Here is a 12,986-nt window from a genome sequence, read left to right as displayed (position 1 = left end):
CTGGCCCATGAATACCAGAGAATTCAAGTTCTTTTTCATCTTTTTCTTCTTCTCTCCCCTCAACCATGCCTACCTCATGTCATAGGAGTGCCACCCTGAGCACTCCAGGACAGCTCTGACTGACCCTTTGGCAGGAGACATCATTTAATTTGATATCCAACCAATATGAACAAGATGGCACTGGTGACAGGGCAAATACATTCCTCAAACTTTAATGTGTCCTTTTAAATGTCTTAACATCAAAGTTCAAGGACAAAAAACCCTAACCCAACCGTGTCACCCAAAGATTCTGAGATTGCCAAGAGGAGGTTTAGAAAAGAAGCTGAGCTTTTCTGAGAAACCACCAGGATTCCAGCAAAAGCCCAAGAACTTCTGTGGGGAACGGGGAAACACAAGCTACGGAAAGAAAAGGCAGTATGTGGGCTGTACATGTAAATAATTCTGTGCCCCTTACCCAACTTGGACTTCTAGTGTAAATAAGTAAATCTGTGTGGGAGGATTTCTGTGTTCCTGGCAGCACAGATAAGGAGCCACATCAGTTGGGAGAGCCCTCTGGAAGCACGGGAAACACAGCTTCCACACATCACTGGCCTGTCGAATCTGCAGTGAACGGCACACCAAGCTCTTCTGTCTAGAGACTGAGAGGCCACAAGATGCACATAGCTGCTTCTTGACAAGAGACCTTCTGTGTAGACCTCATTTCCTTTGCAATCCATGGGCCCTCACTGATGTGCTCTCATGAATATTAGGTAAAGGGAACCAACACTTCTTGAGTGCCTTCTATGTAATAGGCTTTGTGCTATGTGCTTTACAAATAATGATATCTCATTCAATACTCATAGCAACCCTGTGAGTAAATGTACCCTGTACATTAACAGATGAGGACATAGAGGCTTAACCAACATTGGTGATATGACAGGATTCAGTTCTGGGCCTGCTTGAGGCCCAACCATTGATTTCAGCAAAATACCTGTGGTTTGTTTGTTGGCTGAATGGTTTTTTTTATGATAAAATGCATATAACATAGAATTTGGCATCTTAACCATGTTTAAGCTTACAGTTGAGTATTGTTAAGCGCATTCACATTATTGGGTAACCTACCTCCAGAACCTGTTCGTCTTGCAAACTAGAACTCTATACCCATTAAACAACAATTCCCCATTCTCCCTCCCCCAGCCCCTGGTAACCTCTCTATTTCTATGAATCTGACTACTCTAGATCATTCATACAAGTGGAATCACGCAGTATTTATCTTTTTGTGACTGGCTTATTTCACTTAGCATAATGTCCTCAAAAGGTTCATCCATGCTGTAGCATTTGTCACAGTTTCCCTCCTTTTTAAGGCTAAATAATATTCCATTGTATGTATATATCACATTTGATTTATCCATTCACCTATCAATGGACACTTGGATTACTTCCATCTTTTGGCTACTGTGAATAATGCTGCTATGAACACGAGTGTGCAGGTATCTCTTTGAGACCCTGCTCTAAATTCTCCTGGATATATATCTATGTCTATGTCTATGTCTATGTCTATGTCTATGTCTATGTCTATGTCTATGTCTATGTCTATGTCTGTATCTATTTCCATGTCTATATCTGTATCTATATCTACAGAACTGGAAAGTTGGATCACATGATAATTCTAGTTTTAATTTAACAACTAGCATTGATATTTTCCATAGAGGCTGTACCATTTCACATTCTCACCACCAGTGCACAAACTTCCAATTTCTCCACATCCTTGCCACTAATAGCACCACTATTTATTTATTTATTTATTTATTTATTTATTTATTTATTTATTCATTCATTCATTCATTCATTCATTCATTCATTTATTTGCCAATACTTATTTCTTGGTCTTGTGGTAGTAGCCATTCTAATGGGTATGAACTGGTATCTCATTGTGGATTCGATTTGCATTTCCCTGATCATTAGCAGTGTTGAGCATCTTTTTCATAGGCTTGTTGTATATCTTCTTTGGAGAAATGTGTGTTCAAATCCTTTGCCTATTTTTAAATCAATTTATTTTTGTTGTTGTTTAGTTGTAAGAGTTCTTTATATATTCCAGCTATTAACCCCTTATCAGATATATGATTTGCAAATATTTCCTCCCATTCCATAGATTGCCTTTTCACTCTGTTGATTGCATCCCTTAATGCACAGTTTTTAATTTTGATGTAGTCCAATATATTTAATTTTTTACTTTACTGCTTGTGCTTTTCATGTCATATCCAAGAAATAATGGTCAAATCCAATGTCACAAAGCTTCCCTGTGTTTTCTCCCAAGAGTTTCATGGTTTTAGGTCTTATGTTTAGGTCTTTAATCCATTTTCAGTTAATTTTTGTATACAGTGGTGGGTAGGGGCCCACTTCAGTTCTTTTCTTTGTGCCTATCCAGTTTTCCCAGCACCAGTTGTTGAAAAGACTGTCTTTACTATTGGATGATCATGGCAAAAATCATTTAACCATTTACGCAAGGGTTTATTTCTAAGCTCTTTTCCATCGGCCTATATGTCTGTCTTTATGCCAGTACCATGCTATTTTGATTGCTGTAGGTTTTTAATAAAATTTGAAGTCAGGAAGAATGAGACCTCTAATTCTGTTTGTCTTCAAGACTGCTTTAGCTATCAAAATGCCTATTTTGAAGGGAAGCTTCAAAATCATAATAATAAAGAACACTGTTGAAGTCCAGAAATGGAATAGAGTTCCTAAACACACAAACCTGGCTTGCCTAGGAATAATCTATATAGATGCCAGAACAGTCTTCCAGTTTAAGAGCACTACTTTTTATAAGAATTTAAAGGGGCGCCTGGTGGTTAAAAGGGTGTTAAAAGGGCGCCAGATCGTTAAGCATCCGACTTTGGCGCAGGTCATGATCTCACAGTTTATGAGTTCGAGCCCCACATCGGTCTCTGTGCTGACTGCTCAGAGCCTAGAGCCTACTTCAGATTCTGTGTCTCCCTCTCTCTCTGCCTCTCCCTCACTAGTTCTCTCTTTCTCTCTCTCTCTCAAAAATAAATAAAAACATTAAAAAAAATTTTTTAATTAAAAATGTCTGCCTGCTCCTTCATAAGGTGGGTCAGCTGACTTAGAATTAGTCCTACTTTGTCTCCTGTCTTCTTCCTACTCCCCTAGCCATCAGGACCCTGGCCACATCTCTTGGTTAGATGAGGTGCTCTGATTGCAAGTTGTGTGGTATTCACAGCCTTGAAATCAGGAGCCTGAGAGCAGTGGGGCAGTAAACAGAGGGAGATTTCTAGAAGCACCACAGAGGTTGAGACCACTCAGAAAAGGGAGCTTCCTCTCCAGTTTTTATTTTAGTGGCAGAGGATTAGAGCCTGGCAGAACAGAAACACCAAATTCCGCAGGAAATACCTCTTTTAATCCAAGTCTCTGTGGCTGGATATGTGGAGAGGATATGGAAAACTTTCTTTTTCTTCCTTTCTTGAAAAAAAAAACACAACCAATAAGAAATATGAGAAAAGACAATATTGTTAGCACATTGGAAGAGAGTGGCGAGAGGTCCATGGGAGTCTAGAGACCAGTCATCATGCCAAAGCCAAGAAAACGTGAGCAAAAAGACAAGAATACAAGTGATGAGAGTAATAGAAACCCAGGTGGTGAGTGACTGCAGAGACTTTCTCAGCACCCCATTGCTAACTCCGGATTGTCCTGAGGCCCCAGCAGCCTTCCTTGGGTAGTCTGAGCAAACAGTGGGAAGCAGGGGAGGGAGTCTTCATTCCCCCTGCTCCTCTCCATAACTCTACCCACGCCCTGGAGCTCTCTCCTTCTCAAATATTCCCTGATCGTCACCACAGTGGCCTCTCCTTCCAAGAAATCCTTGGGTTTTAAATTAACCCTTCCCATCCAAACCCCCAAAGCCTCCCACCTCAATCCTTAACAAACCCTAGACATGTATGCACACAGATCTGCTTGTGTGTGTGTGTGTGTGTGTGTGTGTGTGCGTGCACACACACACACACACACACACACACACACACACACACTGGACTCCCTTCTTTTCCTGCCTTGAGACTGTTTCACAAGTGCCAGCTTGGTGTCTCTCACACAAGGGATTCTGAGAGACTGGCTTTCGGTGGCCAACACTTGTTAGAGAGGCAGCCTCACAAAGCCTCCACTTGGATAGAATGGGGGGTTATAGGGGACTGCGAATTAGAAAAGGGGTCTCTAGTGGCGCAAGCGTGGCCAACCGGGAAGTTGGTGAAATGGTAGAGGAAACACAAAATAATAAAACATACAGAAAAGAAAGTAAGCAATAATAAGGAGCGACGGAGCACTTTCTCTTCAGCAGGCTCCACTTTACGCGTGTCACATGGGCCATCTCCGTTAACTCTGAGAAGCACACGGTGAGGCAAACCTGACCATCTTCAGTTTGCTCACGCTGAGACTAAGGAGAAGAAAGAAAGGGCCTCGTGTGCTCTCCTTTATGGGAGCTGTGAGGTCCGGAGGCAGAGGTCAGGCGTTTTTTGACTAATCTGTTCTCCTTCTGTGAAGAGACCCAGCATGCGGGGATGTCAGTCTGAGCTCATAAAGCAGTCTTCCGGCACACCGCTTCTCCGCTGCCAGGAGGCGATTCGTTCCCTCCCCTTTCTGAAACCTGCATTGGTCACAGAAGAGTCGGGTGCATTGCTAGTGAGTCAACTATGGCTACTTGGTCTGTTTACAGCAGCGTGTATCCCACATAACGGATAGGAACAGGCCTGCGGGGTGTACCCTGAAAGGTCAGAGATGAGAGGCTTCACTTACGCTTTCACCCAGGGCACCACTTTTGAGGATTCACTTCTCAGGGCCTCGGATTGCTGCCCGTAGAATGGCGGAGGTGAGGGGGGAATAAGGGAAATGCCCTCACGCAGAAGGCATCAGTGGGAAGTCTCAAAAGAGTCGTCCCCCCCCCCCAGCCCTGCAGCAACCCTCTGCTTGTACCCAGAACCAACAGAAGTGGGAGAAGGGAGGAGGGGCGCCCCCTTTCTTCCTGTCCCGGCGACAAGTGGGCAGACATTCTGATGACCTGACCTGTCTGCTTCACAAGGTCTTCTCACACCCTTTCCCCATCCCCAATTCAAGGCTTTCTCGGGAAGAAAAATAGAAGAAAGATAAGAAGAGCCATCCGCCCCCTCCCCCACTTGCAGGGTGTGTATGTGTTATAAGATCATTCTTTGCCTTTCCTGTGTTCTGAGTGACCCAACAACATTCTCTCATAGCAACTGCACTTTTATATGGATTAAGAACCAAATGTTGAAAACAGCAGAAAAAGGAATCTTATTGCAGTTTCCAATATCTGACCTGCCAAGAATCAGGAGCTTCAGGAAAGCTAAATCAATTACTTAAGAAGTTTCCATTTTTTCAGCTTTTCTCAAGAAAAGTTGGAGGGAAACTCTGACTTACCTTTCCAAAAAAAAAAAAAAAAAAAAAAGCATACCCGGCAATGAACTGATAACTAAGGCATTTCCACACTTTGCGTGTTGGATGGGAAAGCCTGAACGGAGATTTGCTAAGAGCACCAAAGCTGACTCCAGAAGACTTCCTGGGACTGAGGTTGAAATAGCCCTTTTCATTAGTGAACTTACCCAGGTTACTTAAGAAATTTGCATTTTTCCTCGGTCAGTAAACTTCAATTTTTTGGAACGCAGCACTTTGGAGCAAAAAGCGTCAAAGGTCATGGACTTTGCTGTCTTCTTTCTAGAATCTTATTGAAAATTGTTTATTCTATGATATTTAAAAAGCTTTGTTCAATTTAACGCAGTTCACCTAATATATGTTGAATGCCTAAGTGTGCCTGGTTCATTGAATGCCTGATGCAAGAATTCAGAGACCCAGTATGAACTCAGGAGCTCACAAAGTAGAAAGACAGCATGCAAACAGAGATCTATGGAAGTATGTAATCCGTGCTTCAAGTACAGGAGTGTCTGTTCAGGGGGAAGTGGTTCTGCCTCAGAGTGTCGGGAGAGACTAGAGAATGACAAAGTTCCTGGTTGACAAGGTGAATAAGGCAATCCAGAGAGAGGGGGCTTCCTTTGTGTTTCAGGTTTTATATGCGTTATCTTGGTTCATCTACTCACATACAAGTGGGTTTCAGGTCTTCCAGAATTAGTCTTCCCATTTTACAAGCTTAAGAAAACTGAGGCAACAAGAGACAGAGTTACTTGTCCATGATTTTACCTCAGTGAACCATGGTTTGGTCAGGCATCTAACTCACAGTCTGTGAGTTATAATCAAGGTGTGCTCTAACTTGAGACAGGCAGGTTTTGATCAGGGGAGAAGGTAATGAGTTTTGCTCTTCATATGTCATGCAGTACATGGGGGGTAGATTAGCTGGAAATAAGGGTCTGGGATTCAAAGAGAGTTTGGAGAAAGATTTGGGAGCACAGGGAAGTTGGTGAGAGTTGAGGTATGTGTGAGAGTTAGTGAGATTGGCCTGGAAAGGTGTGTGGTGAGAAAAGCACCTACAGATAGGATCCTAGGATAATGGAAAGAGTCACAAGATGCACAGGAGAAATGGAGAATGTGGCTGAAGCAGCAGAAAGAGAGGTAAAACCATGGAAACCAAGAGAAAGGAGAGTTTTAAGGAATGAACAGGGTTGGCAAATGCCATAAATGCTTCCAAAACCTTACACAGGGCAACGGTCATTCGATTTGATGGTTGGAAGGTTTTCAAAGACCTTAGAGACAGGACTTTTAGTCCTGAGGTGGGAAGACGGAGGAGACCTTGGCAAGAAGGAAGGTAAGGATAAGCAAGCAAAAATGGTCAGGAAAGCTGACTATGAATTCAGGAAAGAGTTAAGTCCTGAGCTTTTAAGGGACAAAATAAGGATTGTTTTGCTCGATTTGTTGGTCCATTTCAGGATGGAGGATTTTTAAGAATGTTTGCTTGCAGAAGGCAGGGTGTCAGTGGAAAAGAAAAGGTTCTAGGATAAGGTAGAGGCAGAGAGTTTGAGAAGGAACAGAATCCCAGAGGGAGTGGTGAAGAAGTCATCCTTGGAGAGATAAGAGATGATGCAGACTAATTTGAAGATCACTAGGGACACAGGGAACAATCCCAACCCTTAGCCTTGGCCTCATTTTCTCTGTGAAACCATGTCAGGGGTCTGTGTTTACAGAGGAAAATATAAACTAACAGAAAGGTATTCGCAGGAGTGAAGAAATGTGGGGGGGGAGGTGTCAGAGGCAGGTATGGTTGTAGGAAAAATGACATCTAGTGGCCTGATTATCAGTGGAGGAGACAGCAAAATGCAAACCGGGAAGTAGGTTATATACATGATGTTCCCACTGAAAACACTACATAATTAAGCACATATTACATGGTATCCGATATCCTCTGGAGATGAAGACAAGAATGTCCATACTGAGAAAAACCAACTCAAGTGGATAATTTTTTCAAGCACTCCCTATGTGCCCAGTACTATAGTTAGTATGTATGTGGGCTATTAGAATTCCCAGTATGAACGGTTATTGCTGTTCCCTCCCGTTCACTGTAAGAAAACTCAGGGTTAGGGGCGCCTGGGTGGCGCAGTCGGTTAAGCGTCCGACTTCAGCCAGGTCACGATCTCGCGGTCCGTGAGTTCGAGCCCCGCGTCGGGCTCTGGGCTGATGGCTCGGAGCCTGGAGCCTGTTTCCGATTCTGTGTGTCCCTCTCTCTGCCCCTCCCCCATTCATGCTCTGTCTCTTTCTGTCCCAAAAATAAATAAACGTTAAAAAAAAAAAATTAAAAAAAAAAAAAAAAAAAGAAAGAAAACTCAGGGTTAGTTAAGCCACTTGCCTGAGGTCATCAAACTGGTTTGTCAGAGCCAGATTTAGGAACCAAGTCTGTCCATCTTGTAATTATATGCTCTTAAATATTATGTTTCCTAATGTAGAAAATTTTCTAACAAAAATTGTCACAAGAGGTTTGATAGTTACAAACATTTTTTTAAAGGAGTCTTAATTTGATTATTCTCCTGATGAAGTGAATATATGAGCCTGTTGATTCATTCATGTTGACTCATTCATCCATTCATTCATTTCAGTTATCATTTTTTTTTGAGCATCTACAATGAACCCAGCAACAGGCAAGTCAGCAAGGATTCCTGTGTGGAGGAGACCCGATTGTACCTTAGAGGAAACAGGCACTCAACAAAAACATTCATTTGTCTATTGAAGGCAGTGTGAGAGAAGACTGTGCGGCCACCAAGGGGCATCAGGGCGAGGGGTTGCTCTTCCTGAAGGTCAGAAAAGATTCAGAGAGGAAGTGGCCCCTTCTGAGTTGAGGAGATGAGTCGGTGTTAGGCGGGCTCTCCATGGGGCTGGGGCCTGGAGCACTGGGTGGGGGGGGGGGAGGAAGGAGGGGGAGGGGGGAGGGGAAGTCCTGTGAAGTAAAGCTCAGGGCCTTGTACAGTGTAATGTGTGGGACCACAAAGAAGCCTGAGTGGCCAGAGTGAGTTCCCAAATGGTGACAGGCTCATTCTTCCTGATTTTCGATATATCAGCATGCCATCTGCATAATTATTTGAGTGATATAGTTATTTAAATCAACTATTTAAAAATAACCTAGCTTCAAATTGAAGAAGCCACAAAATTGCTGTTTTGCTCCGTAGTTAATTATTTTTTCTAAGACATTAAAATTAAAAATATTCATCTGTGTCTCTTATAAATCATCTGCCATTGCATCACAAAGTGTGAATATCCTGGGCCAGAGCATAAAAGTGAGAAGCATGGGTCCTCTCTAGGTACACCAGTGTGTGCACAAGCACGCGCACTCACACGTGCTGTTTTGGATGTCATTTCAGAACGGGAGGGCCCGGAGGTTCCTGGAGGAGAGGTCAAGTCCTCTCCGCTATAGAACGAGGCAGGTTGCATTGTGAGTGGTTGTGTGAAAGCATAAAAGAGCGAGCATGAATCCACCTGCTATTCATCTTATTTGGATTCCATGAGGCCACCTGGTAGTACTAAATAGCCAGAACTCTAATTTTAGGAACTTTGTCATCTTAGCAATAGGATGACAGCAGCCATACAAGAGGTCCAGGCTAAATGCAAATCAGCCTATGCCCCTGTTGATTGAGTGCTTCAGCCCTCTACTGACTGGCTGAAGGAACAGATTGAGTTAGCCCAGCAGGCAGCTAGTGGCAAAAGAGAAAGCCACAGAGGTGCAGAGGCAGGGTCACTGCCCCCGTTGCACAAGTGCCCGCTTCACGGCCCATCAGCCAGCCTGCGGGGTGGGGAGGTAGGGGGTCTGGCCAGCCCGTGCTGAGAGGGTTTGGAGGGGCAGCTGGAGCCACCGACCGGGAGCAGAGTCACGCTATTCAAGTCCTCAGCTCCGTTGCTGAGGCTGGGGCCTCATTAAGTGATACCCCTCCTCACCCCTAGAGAGAAGCCCAGACAACAAGTAATACTTGTCTTCCCTTGGCAGAACAGCTCCACTCGGAGGCCCCTCCGCCTTCCTCCAAAGGCCAAAAGAAGGGCAGACGGAAGGAAGGAAGAAAGAAATGAAGCAAGGTGGGATGGATGAACGTGCAGAAGAATGTGGCTGCTGCTTTAAATGTACCACTGTTTAAGCTCCAAACACAGTAGCCAAGAGCTCGTGTTAAATGGTGAGTAAATGAAAAGGTCAGCGTGTCCAGGGACCCAATTACCCTCAGCCTGGTGCACAGGAAGGCCCAATTAATCCTCATTAGCTCGGCTTCGGTGGGGTTATATGTGAGTGGCTCCGGCCCCTCCAGCTCCAGCTCCAGCTCGGGTTGTGTTCCTGGGTCCAAAAGCCCTATTGTGAACCTTGTTTTCTCAAGGCTCAGACTCAGCTCTAAACGCTCGCTCGTTTGACTCGAGAAAAAAGAGACTGTGGCCCCGAGGTAGTGAAGTGTTCCTTCTAAATCCGTCTCGTTTTTCTCCAAAATAAGAATTCTCTCGACCACACAGATATTTCATGAATCAAGACGTACCATACCCCATCTCTCTTGCACACACTCACACATAGACTCTTCTGAATTCAAATGATCGGATTCTGAGTACGAAGTTGGACCATGTCAACACAGCCTAATTTAAATGCTTTAAACAGAATGAGTAGTGTAATTAAATTGCTTATGCCTCTTGAGTTTTATTGGTTTAACAACCTATTATAATAAGTATGCAGTCGTTAAGCTAAACAGACAATTTGGTGCTAACATTCTGTCACTGTAAGGTACGAGGACAGCGCTGACAGGACCAGACCTCTGTGAAGATGGAGACTTTGTCTTTTGCCAGTTTCATCCTCCTGTTCTGGTATCATTTCATGTCAGTTTGCTTTTCCCGTATCCCTTTTCACTTGGCGCCCCCGGATCCCCTTCTAGTTTTCTCTTCCCCAGACCCTTGTTCTCAGATGGGGATCAGCTCATTCAGGCAGCACCGCCTCTGGCCCATGGCAGTGCGGTTTTTCCAAGTCTGACGCAGGGGCCACCTGCAGCTGGAACATGTGGGTGCCTGTAAACAAGTCACATTCCTGGGCTCCACCAACTGAATCACAATTTCTTGGAGTGGGAAATAAGAATAAGCATTTTCAATAAGTTTCCCAGGTAACCCCCTATGCGTGTGTGTGTACACACGCACACACACACATGCACACACACACATCACTAAAATGAAGTAGTTAGTGTCCCAAGGGCTCAAAGAGAAGCTGGTGAATCCCAGAGACTTACAGATTCTAGGACGACACTCTTAGCATCGATTTAGGCTGGGACACATGTAAGGTGTTTGGATAATATGTGAGCTTCTCAGATCCAGGCATCGATGGCTCCTTTGGCAGAAGGCCAGCAGAGAAATAGTGAAGTTGAAATGGCCGTATCACATCCTGCAAAGGCCAGAAATGAAAGCTTGTATGGTAAGCGAGTAAAAAGAGGAAGGGATACTGGAAAGGGAGATAACCTCAGGAACGATGAGTGGGGAACAAGTTTATACTTGTCAATCTGATTGCCTACAACTTGTGAGCATGTATGTTATCCTGATGTCCCCAGGGTGGCAGGACTAATGGTCCTGAGCCACCTCTAATTTGAGCATGGAATGACCAAGTGTGTGGGTCCCACTAGTTTCCTTTTCCCTGTACATAATGGCCATACAAAACAGGAGGTTAAATCTGGGGCTTCTCCTTTGACCCCCCCAGCACTCAAATGCACTCATTGTAGGAGCCTAGAGATGAAGGCTGTGTCATTTAGAAAGTGGACTCTCCATGGAGCACAGAGCGGCCTATTGTGGCTTCACCGGACATCACTGAGACATCTAAGGCAGGCTCCACCAAATTGTTAAAGTCCAAGCCTCCTTCTATCTTTCTGATCTGCCTTGGTAACCTCGTCCTGATGGTAGTTGTACCCTCACCTTCCCTCTGTACTCCGGGCAAAAGGAGGGAAACGGAAGCAACAAGAAGGGAAGTCACCACTTCTATCAGGAAAGCCAGGAGTTCCCTGCAAACCCAGAACCCTCTGCTTCTCACTGGTAAGATCTGAGATGACCACCCCCAATCGCAAGAGGATATGATAATTATGACTTGCATTTTAAAAATTTAGAGCATTGTCTCCTTGGACAAAATTGGGATACTGTTAGTAAAAAAGAAGAGACATTTGGATAGTGGGTAGGTAATCAGCAGTGAGTAACCAGGCCTAGAGATGGCTTATCTGGGGAAGACAATTCTTTTGTTGTACGTACCTGCTTGTCCTCGCAGTGGGGTGTGAGTAGCAGTGAGGCTACGCACCTTCTCTCTTCACATGGTTCCCCAGCTTTTAATGTGTACCTCAAGCTTCTTGTGTCTTGTTTTAAGTCCATCCATCCATCCATCCATTCATTGAGACTGCACTCAGTATCAGGCACAAAGCCCCACCCTATGGGTGTGATGGCATGAGGCTGACTTCCGCTCTCATGGAACTTACATGCCAGCAGAGGGAGGGAAAAACAAGAGCAGGTGAGCACAACACAGAGAGAGGAGTGCTGTTATAAGGGAAGTAAATGATGACACAGCAGGGCACACCCATGGCAGGGCATCCAATCCATTGAGGAGTTAAGGAGGCTGTTCTCAGAGTAGTGAAGAAACGTGGAGATCAGAACGCAAACTATTGCGCACGTGTTCCAAAGGAAGGGACGTGGGGGAAGGATACCGGCCTTTTGAAAACTTTTAATGTTTGGAATGTCTGAAATCCAGGGTGCAAAACAAGGAAAAGCAATCAGGACCGAGGTATCCAGGGTCAGACCAGGAGGACCTTCTTGGGACAGCACAGGGAGCCGAGGGAGGGCTTGAAGCAGCTGTCAGAGATGGTCACAGAAGGTCATGTTGAAATCCCTCTCAATTCTTTAGCTCAGATAACCCCATTCTAAGTGGTTTTCCTTTTATTTGGTGAAACACCCGGGAGGAAAACACAATTTTTTTTGGTCTTTTATGGCAGTACTGTGTTGACTCAGCTTCCAAAATCTATGAATCAGAGAGGCTAGACCACACTGCTAGTGTGTTCACTGGCCTGTGACATCTAAAGCCATGTCACGAGCCACCCAGTTGGGGCATAAACTGGGCACAGATCTGTGAGGCACTAATGAGTCCTCAACCTTGACAGCAAGCCAGCCCTTCCTCAGCCTGTCCCCCATCTCCCATGCGGGCCACCACCGGACCCTCCCGCAACTCAGCAGGCAATCCTGTTTCCAGCCAATGAAGACTCACCTTGGAATTAACCCAATTTCTCTTTTCATTGTAAGTGCAGACCCCAAAGAGAAATGTCAGCGTACATTCAGGATTTATAACGTGTGATGGCTCAAGGATGGAAATCAGGGTGGTATTGGAAATCCTCAGATACTGAATTAAAATGTGTGAAAATTCAAGCAGAAGATCATCTGGAAATCTACTTTTCTGAGTTTCTTAGCAGGAAATGATGGAGGGAGAGATGGGGAAAGGGAGGAAAGGGTGCGAGGACATAGAGAAGATATTTATTGGCCACTTCTTATTATGTAACCATCATCTTTACACATATTTCCAG

At 44.6% G+C, this 12,986-nt stretch overlaps 1 long non-coding RNA gene across 1 annotated transcript; it reads right to left on the bottom strand.

The window, feature by feature from the left end:
- Window positions 1-10,076: 10,076 nt before the first annotated feature.
- On the bottom strand, window positions 10,077-11,948 carry LOC147583349 (uncharacterized). The gene is made up of 3 exons (XR_015243058.1): window positions 11,674-11,948; window positions 10,674-10,825; window positions 10,077-10,458 (listed from the first exon to the last, which is right to left on the bottom strand). It is a non-coding gene; the product is annotated as an uncharacterized LOC147583349 (long non-coding RNA).
- Window positions 11,949-12,986: the final 1,038 nt, after the last annotated feature.

The sequence above is a fragment of the Puma concolor genome, chromosome A2, assembly GCF_028749965.1.
Source record: "Puma concolor isolate L17-30 chromosome A2, mPumCon1.1.hap2, whole genome shotgun sequence".
Taxonomy (NCBI): domain Eukaryota; kingdom Metazoa; phylum Chordata; class Mammalia; order Carnivora; family Felidae; genus Puma; species Puma concolor.
Note: the sequence above shows the minus strand (reverse complement) of the source record. Positions and strands in the feature narration are given on the sequence as shown.